The sequence below is a fragment of the Rhododendron vialii genome, chromosome 9a (assembly GCF_030253575.1).
Source record: "Rhododendron vialii isolate Sample 1 chromosome 9a, ASM3025357v1".
NCBI classification, from domain to species: Eukaryota; Viridiplantae; Streptophyta; class Magnoliopsida; order Ericales; family Ericaceae; genus Rhododendron; species Rhododendron vialii.
In genome coordinates this window covers 3,306,683-3,315,000 of record NC_080565.1, presented here as the reverse complement: position 1 = coordinate 3,315,000, position 8,318 = coordinate 3,306,683, and the positions used below count along the sequence as shown (strand labels likewise).

General features: G+C 38.0%; 1 long non-coding RNA gene across 1 annotated transcript; it reads right to left on the bottom strand.

Annotated features, from left to right (window-relative positions):
* Positions 1–2,121: 2,121 nt before the first annotated feature.
* On the bottom strand, positions 2,122–7,219 carry LOC131301979 (uncharacterized). The gene is made up of 6 exons (XR_009191497.1): positions 7,058–7,219; positions 6,842–6,917; positions 4,571–4,685; positions 3,376–3,446; positions 3,157–3,221; positions 2,122–2,364 (listed from the first exon to the last, which is right to left on the bottom strand). It is a non-coding gene; the product is annotated as an uncharacterized LOC131301979 (long non-coding RNA).
* Positions 7,220–8,318: the final 1,099 nt, after the last annotated feature.

The window sequence follows — 8,318 nt, the reverse complement described above, 5'->3', positions numbered from 1 at the left end:
AAAAAATTGAGAGCTTACAACGACACTTGGCCTTAGAGTTTGAAATGAAACAACTTGGAGATTTAAAATACTTTCTCGGAATCGAGGTAGCCCGCTCAAAGAATGGTATTTTCTTGTCTCAACGAAAATACGTTCTTGACTTGTTAACTGAAACAGGTATGCTTGGATGTAAGCATGCAAATACCTCTATTGAACAAAATCACAAGTTGTTTAATTGTTTACATGCAACTTCTACTGATAAAGCAAGATACCAGAGACTTGTGGGAAAATTAATTTACTTGTCCCATACTAGGCCAGATATTGCTTATTCAGTATGCGTAGTAAGCCAGTTTATGCATGATCCTCGTAAACCTCACATGGATGCTGTGGAACGCATATTGCGATATTTAAAGTCTGCTCCGGGTAAAGGGTTATTGTTCAGCAAGAATAATCACTTGAAGGTAGAAGGTTACACTGATGCAGATTGGGCTGGTTCATCTGACGACAGAAAATCTACATCAGGATACTTTACTTTTGTAGGGGGCAACCTTGTGACTTGGAGGAGTAAAAAACAACAGGTGGTAGCAATGTCAAGTGCAGAAGCTGAATATAGAGGCATGGCTTTTGGAGTATGTGAGTTACTATGGTTGAGGAACTTGCTTAAGGATTTGGGTATTCACTCTCAGGAGACAATGAAGCTGTATTGTGACAACACTTCTGCTATAGAGATTGCTCATAATCCAGTCCAACACGATCGGACGAAGCATGTGGAAATTGATAGGCACTTCATTAAAGAAAAACTTGAAGCCGGAATCATTGCTTTCCCGTTTGTGAAGTCTGCAGACCAACTAGCCGATGTCCTTACCAAAGCTGTTGCCAGCAGTGTTTTTAGTCACTCTTTAGACAAGTTAGGCATGTGCGATATACATGCTCCAACTTGAGGGGGAGTGCTAGAATTAAGGATATGATTTAGTCAATATTTGATTTGGTCAATATCCTTAATTGTGTAATCTTATTTTATGCCATAAGTGTAGAATATTTCCATGTAATCTTGTATTCTTTCCTTGTTAATGTTTGTACTATATATATTGTACAACTACGATGAATGGAATTATCAGAAAATTACTCCACAATTGTGTTTATTTTCAATCTTCTCTGGAGGGATTTAAGGGAAAATTATTCAGTTTTACCCGCAGAGAAGCAAGCTGATTTTCCTCCCAAGGGTAGGGTCTTCTTCTGAAAATAAAATGCCAGTCATCAGAGGGACAAGTTGGGGAGAATTCAAAGACCATGGCATCCTGCACAGGATTCGTAGCCAAAGTCGGCTATAGCTGCTGTGATTTATGTAAAGTAAAATTTGGTGCCCAAGAACTAGAAGTGGTCATAGCAGTCAAGTATCGACCGTGAAGCGGAAGCGGGCAAAAATGGTTCTAGGAAATGAGTATCAGGTATTCTCTTACGCGTTTCAAGCTCAATTCAATGCGCCCCAGGCGCCAGAAATTTTGAAGTTATTCGCCTCAGGCGCATTGTGTCGCGCCCCAGGCGCAGCTTCCATATTCCTAATTAGGTCAAACTTCGCGGCTTGTCCCAGCACTACAACAAAAAGCACATTTGGTGACATGCAAAAATGTCACCAAAAGTCCAAATTTTGTCACCTATTATCTTTGGTGACACAAGAAGAGGTGTCATTGTATCCATGACACTGAAAGTCAAGGGTGACAAAATTGTGCAATTGTCACGGAATGTTGTCAACAGTGACAAAAATTTGATGTCACCGAAGACAAGTTTTCCGTGACACAGTTGTCACCAAAAGTAACAGTGACAACAATAGGGTGTCACGAAAGATAGATTTTCTACGACAAAGGTTATTATGTCACGGAAAGTAACGATGACAGCACCATGTTGTCACAGAAAAGAGATTTTTCTGTGACAAAAGTTGTCACTAAAAGTACCTACCATAGCAACAAATTGTGTGTCACCAATAACCTATCGTAATAATAGACGCACAACAGTGACAACCTCTTTTGTCACTAAAAATAAAACTTTAGTAGCAATACACACTTTATTCCATATATTATTTTCACCTGCTTACAACGTTTCAGATTTTTTTGTATCTTATGATTCAACTTAGCAAAACTTAAATTGCGAAGAAGCAAAATATCATTCAAATCAAATATCCAATAAGTCAACATTCATTATCCAACTTCAAAACCTTTTAAAACATTCATCCTCCAACAATAACCACTTCAAACTTAATAACATTACCGAAACTACAAAACATCCATATCCAAAAAGAACTCAAAACAAGTGTTTCATTTAACTACCAAAAAGTCTTCAACTCCATCTTGGTTAATTGCCAAAAAGCAACTCCATCTCCTTACTTACCTGTACAAAATTGCCAAAAAAAAAAGTAATTATGTAACATGTCAATCCTACGAAAGGTTCTGAAAAAGAAAGAGATTTTGCTTCAAGTTGTTATATAACGAATTATAGCATGACTCATGAGTGATTAAGCGAGCTACCCAATCTAGATTTTGATGTCATTCTACATAATATTGATGATATGCAACCTACGTAGCAACAAAACTACGTCATAATCGACACATGAACAACATTAATTCAAGCTTTGTCACAATTTGAAAACTACTAGTAAAAAAGCACGTGCAGCTTGGCCAAGTAATATCATAGAATCTCAGTATCATTCAACCTTGGTGTGAGAATATAACTCACAAATGCCGACACCAAAGAATACCAAGTAGATCGAGTCCAGCGATGAATCACAGTGTCCTTAAAGCAGATTTCGCCCTCACCAAGGTGTCCTTAAAGTAGATCGAGTCCAGCAACGTATGTGTGCTCTCTGAATTTTGGATGCATGAAATGGCTAGATGCAATCTATTTAAATAGGCAGACAAGTGACTATCCGAACAGGTACGACTTGGTTCACACAGGGTCACGCTTGAACTGTTGCACTGGTTCATAAACCGAGTGTTGCAATGGTTCAAAACTCGCATTGGTTCGGTTTGCTTCCGAAAAACCATGTAAAAACCATGCTAGGGATATTTGTGGAAAGCAAAAAGTAGGAAAAATCTTCATACATTTAAAAGTAGTATAGATCAGAAGATAACAGTTTACAAGAATAAGGCAAGAATAATGTAATTAAGGCATTGATATACTCACAGTGGTTGCTAGAATTTATATGCGTTTCGGCTTGCAAGTAAGCTTTCACGGCCTCAATTCAAGCCCTATGAATTTACCAACATACAAACAACTGTCAATAATCTATATCTAGTAACAAAGTGCTCTAAGTGTAAGCTTAACTATCGCTATTGAACTCAATCGCCCGCCTATATGACATTAGACACGCTGTAAAAGGTACAACTCAGATTCAGATCTTACTAAATGAGGACTTCCTGTGCCTTCTCCGAAAAGAGTAGGATCCTTAGACTGCTGCCTAAATGACGAGAAAACTACAAAATGAAGCTAACAAGTGAGTCTCGCAGCACTACTCCAAAATCAAGCAAGCAGCCCTGTCTGCTTTATATGAAGTAATACAAGAAAAATTAAGTTTTTGAGTGCTGCAAAGCATAGGACCAAGATTTTTTTATTTTTTTTAAGGAACTCAAACGGAACCAACTTGGCACCATTTCTTCTCAAGTGGCGGTTGAATTTGAGCCTTTATGTGCATTTCAACATACCATCCTGCCACCACAATTTTCAATGTCTACTATATTTTAAGACAAGAATGATAAGAACTATGCCAAATTGATGCAAAGCAAGATAACTAGAAATGGGCAAAACAGATATTGCACAGGTGCACTAGCAACCTTATGTACTCAACCGTATATTTAGAAGTTAGTAGACCTCGGGTTCTGGTAAATTTATGAACACTTGTTTTGTTTAATGGTTGATAATCTGAGTTTGAGTCTTTCTGATCCTAAGTAAACAGTAAGGGTGAATCCCTCCTTCGAAATAGAAATTAAAAGGCATAGGGTAACTTTTGTATAGGTTAAATACGGTTTGTTGTTAAGGGAATTTCCCACTAGCTTTATTTATGTTTTTGTTTCATTGTTCTGGATGATCTTGGTATGGGTTTGAGTTTCCTACTCGTATGGGAATTATGATAATTTGTGTTTGGCATTTCTAGTCATTATGATAATTTGTGTCTGGCATTTCTAGTCATCCTCCTCCTGCTGCTTCTTCTCGTTCATCAAAAGCAAACAACCAACTCTACAGCTTCCAAACAAACCCAATTTACCCCCAAAAGCATTGATGGCTGGCATCAAACTCTAACCAAGCCCTGCCTCTAAACATCAAATAAAACTCAAAAAACTGTTTGTTTCATACTTCTACTATCAGGATTCTGAAATTCTAACAAATTGCCTTTTTGGAAACAAATCCAATGGTAGCCCCTCCAACTAATCAGCCCCTCCTATTATTCCTCTTCCAATTTTAAATGGACTCTTTGATATTTGCAAAATACCCTTTCAGGTCAGGCATTGGACACTTGAATAAGGATATGATCATATGTGTCCAGCATGTCTAGCTGAAAATACGGAAATTATGTCCAACTAAGAAAGGTAACTGCCAGTACCTCATACAATGTTTCACCAAGTTGTGGAGCATATGCTTCCCTGTAAGAAACAGCTTCCCTTCGGCGCTTCCCTTTACCTAGAGCAGCTTCCTCCTCAGTCTGATGTTTCTCCCACCTACATGACCAGAGAATAAAAAAATTAACAAGATATGAGGAAAAGAATCCAAATTGACTTCACAAGGAATTCACGTTTCCCTTCTTACAAAGAGTGTTTTGCTTTAGGGGTCAGGACTATAGTACATAGATTCTTATGTACACACATTCATGTTCCTGAATTTCATTATGTTGCCCAAGTAGCCAAATTAGGTTAGCATTAAGGGATTCTTCCCCCTCTTTACTGCATTTTGTCTGCAAATAAATCAAGCAAATGAAGTTAAGAAGCCAGAGTAAGCGCATGTGAAAGTTCCTCTGATATGAAAAGAAGACTTGAACATGAGTCTCTTTGTCGGGGATGTGCAACCAAAGCTCCCTCAATGCAATAAACAAGTTGTTGCTAAGCCAACTATTATGGTTAATCACATAAAAACAGTAGAAAACAGTTGATTCCAGGAACAATTGGGCAAGGACAAAGCTAGAATAATCTGTCAAAGGGGAAACTAGGAAGTCTATACAATATAAAAAAGTTCACTGCTACACTTATGCATAATACAAAAGGCACTCATTAATATTTAATTAGGTATAGATTTTTTTTATACCATCTTGCTATCAGCGTGGATAACAGAGTTGAACAACTGTGAATGACGTTTCTTCTTTGAAATCTTTTGAAGTCATGGAGAAAAATAGGACCTTACAAATGGAAACTCAAAGATGTTTACTCCAATTTGATGGGAATATAATTGAAGTTGGAAAAAAAAGAGAGTTGGATTTTGAAATAAGTGTAAGTACACTGTTGCAAGTTATATCTCAATTGATTATTTTTGTTAATAGCATTCAGGATGTTACATTGAATTTCTAGAAGCCAGGGCTCACCCTTGACCACTCGGCAATATGTGCAGAAACAAACTCACACTATACACTGTAACACTGAACAATCCGTTATTAAGAATGGAACCCATGACCTCCCCACTGAACAATACAATCTATGACATGAAGTAGTTTTAGTCCCAATGATAGTAAGGCAATCAGGGGGGCTGTTTGTAAAAGCGTTAATCACAGCCATCCCCATTCCCACCCAAGAAATTAGAGCTCTTATGATATATCTGTTCCTTCTAAAGGTTAAGAAAACAGGCTTCTAACGCCCCATAACTGCATCCCACCTCGCATGGGGGAGAGGCAACTAGACTAACACACCTCTGTACTGAATGTGATGCATAAAGACAGACCACTGTGCTAGCAAATGCAAAATCTTGAACAAAATACTCCCAATAACGAAAGATCAGATCTCACATTGAGTGGTAGGAACCAAAGACCTCCCACAATGAAAGATTAGATACCACGTCGAGTTACCAACTGACCCAAAGACTCAAGTTGTTAGGAAATGGGACCAACAATAATATATCAAGCCTGTGGAAACCTTTTAATGAAACCTTTTAATGAAACAGGAAACGAGGGAAAAACATAACAGTGACAGAGACTTCCATGGCATATTAATACTTGTATAAAGTTACATGTGGAAGAAAAAAAGACTTCTCCAGTAACAGAGACTTCAAAGACTTCTCCATGACTCCATACATTTTATCATTCTGAGGTCAAGGAAATTTTAACAATCTTGTATACTATTGAAGTAATCTGATTTCTTTCCCTCACCGAAAGCCCTAATTTTCGAGCAACCATAATTTCAGATTTGGGGGTTTTCAAAAATTAGGGAAAACCAAATTTTTATTAGGATCAAAGTAACGTAGGAAGAAACGAAAAAAATAGGGAAGATTATTAGGGTGAAAACGAGTGATTTACCAGTTTCGTTCGTGGGCAGATTAAAAAAACAGAAAAGCCAAGGACCAAAGCCTATTGGAACACCGCCATTCTACAAAAGCAGCCAAAGACCAGATATCTTACCAAGAGTGGCCCTCATTGTTCTAAAATTTCAGAAATAAGTAATAAATTTCGGCACATTTAACCTCGTTCTTCCAAAATAAATGGTCAGCCGAAACCCATACTGAAAACGAAATCTTCAAGATCGAACATCTCAAATAAAACAGATACATTTGATTTTGACTATCGTGAGGATACCTTAGCTTCCGATTCAAACTTTAAATCTACAAAATCAAATAAAAAACTCACATGCAAAACAAAAAATCCATGAAATCGGAAGAATGGAGAGTGGAGGAATACCAGAAATCACAGAGTGTGGTGGTGGTGCTGGCGAGTTCGGGCCGGCGAGGAAGGGAGCGGAGATGAAGTGTGCTGCCTTTTCAGTGAAGATAGAATCAAAAAAAAAAAAATGCTTAGCTAGACGAAGTTAAGAGAGAGATCGAGAGAGACAGAGACACATTTCGTGATCGAGAGAGAGAACGACAGGGCGAAATACTGAGAGGGACAAAAAAAGACCTGGGCTGATCGGAGCGACGGCCGCCGGTTTGTTGTCAGGGTCACCGTTCGCTGATGATGGAAGTCTTCAGAGTGACTGGAGCGTGGCTGCGGGTGTGGAGAGAGACAGAGTAAAAGTGGAGGGAGGCAGCGTGAAAAAGAGAAATTAGGGCTTGTTTTTGGTGACAAAACAAAACGGATGAAACGACGTCATTTTGACTTTAAAAAAATTATTTTACTTCTTATAAGCGCGGCAAAATGAATTGGAGCCCGGGTGGGCGAAAATTCAGAACTTTCGGTGACAACTTTATATTTGTCATCGAAATTTGTCTTCGGTGACAAATTTTTTGTCACCAAATCTTCTCATTATTTAGCCTGGTTACTCAAAGGTTTTTGGTGACAAACAGTTAAATTGCTTGTCACCGTTGAGTATATTCCGTGTCAACACCAATTTTTTGTCACCAAAAAGCACCAAAGGGTGTCACCATTGGTGTTTTTTGTTGTAGTGCAGACACTCCCAAACTCCGATTAATTTGTACGTAGTTAGAATCGTTGAAAATCTTCTTGATCTAATTTTTAGCGCAAGTAATTTGGATCCCAAATTATTTACACATTAAAGCATACATAAAGGAAAACGACAAGAAAGGACCAAAAGAGAGATATATCCCAGTATCAATTTTGATTTCATTTATTTATTTTTTTGTGTTTTTGTTATATCATATATGTGTGGACATATTGCATATTTTTTCTTTTGCGAACGGTTAAGTTAAATTGTTTGGCTTTTGAAAAAGAAATTTCATTTTCATCTTATATCCTTGACGTCGTTTGTGTAGCCTGTAAAAATAATACTTGTCCATTACGCCCCCATATGGCCAGAGTAATGGACTGCCTTTGCCCAACCTGGAAATGACCATAATTCAGATATGAGCTGTTTGTACATTTGGAAGCGACATGTATTACTTTGTTTTTTTCAGTTATCAGTTGGACGTTAGATGGGTTTGGGGGTGTTTCAACTCCCGCTTTTGTATTTCCCTTGTTGTCTTCTTGTCAACGTCTTCGGTCCGTGATTGGGCATATGATTGTCAAGAAATTGGATGCTAACATAGTTGGGATGCTTTCTTCTTGTTGTGATGGGGAGCTTTGAATTTAGTAGAATTAATCTCAACCATTCACTGGACCAAACTGGATTTTAGTATGCTGGACATGACCCGAAGCCGTCTTAATGTGCCTAGGCAAATAGGCTGCTCTTTGGGCGCGCTTAGTGCAATTGATAACTAATCAT